Source organism: Rhea americana, unplaced genomic scaffold, assembly GCF_003343005.1.
Source record: "Rhea americana isolate MKP2758 unplaced genomic scaffold, rheAme1 scaffold_720, whole genome shotgun sequence".
NCBI lineage: Eukaryota > Metazoa > Chordata > Aves > Rheiformes > Rheidae > Rhea > Rhea americana.
In genome coordinates, this window is record NW_028186891.1 from 28,011 (window position 1) to 29,124 (window position 1,114).

A 1,114-nucleotide genomic window follows, 5' to 3' on the forward strand; every position below is an offset into this window, starting at 1 on the left:
CCCCGCACCGTGCACCCCCCCCAGAGTAGGGTGGAGACCTCCCCCCCAGTGTTTTGGGAGACTCTTGGGGGTTCTAGGGGGCCCCCTAGGATTTTGGGGGACACCCTCGGGGTTTTTGGGGGGGACTCCAGGGAGTTCTGGAGCCCCTGGGGATTTCAGGAGCCCCCCCCCAGGTTTCTGGGGGGGAGGGGCTCCAGGAGGTTTTGGGGAACCCCCTCGTGGAGTTGGAGACCTTACTCTGGGTTTGGGGGGCTCCCCGGGGGGGGGTTGTGGGCAGCCTCGAGGTTTTGGGGACCCTCCAAGAGCTTTGGGGGGCTCCAGGGGCTTTTGGGCCCCCCCAGGTGGTTTTGGGGTCCCTTTAAGGTTTTGGGGACCCCCTAGAGATTTCGGGACCTCCCCGGAGATTTTGGGGGGGCCATTTGGAGCTTTTGGGGACCCCTCGAACTGTTTTGGAGTGTCCAGGGGATTTAGGGGTTCCCCCAGGTTTGGGGGGGGCTCCAGCGTTTTTGGACATCCCCCCCCCTTGGGGGTTTTGGAAGTGTCCTGGGGAGGGTTTGGGGGGACCTAGAGGGTTTTGGGGGAGGGGTCTGAGCCCACCTCAGTGCTCGGGGGTCCCTGTTGGGGGGGGTCGGGCACCCCCCCCCCAAGTCTTGGGGTGCCCCGAGTCGTGTCCCCCCCCCCAGATGTGCTGGTGCTGAGCTCGGTGGAGACCATCCGGGAGGCCTTTACCCGCCGCTGGGGCGCCTGCGCCGGGCGCCCCCCCAGCTACCTGGGTACTGCCGGGGCTATAGGGGCCCTATAGGGGCTTGGGGGGGCTATGGAGGCTATGGGGGGCTGTGGGCCCTATGGGGTGGGGGCCTGTGTCAGGCGCCCCCCCCCAGCTACCTGGGTACTGCTGGGGCTATAGGGGCCCTATAGGGGCTATAGGGGCTGGGGGGGGACTATGGAGGCTATGGGGGGCTATGGGCCCTATGGGGTGGGGGCCTGTGCCGGGTGCCCCCCCCAGCTACCTGGGTACTGCCAGGGCTATAGGGGCCCTATAGGAGCTATAGGGGCTGAAGGGGGGGCTATGGAGGCTATGGGGGGCTATGGGCCCTATGGGGTGGGGGCCTGC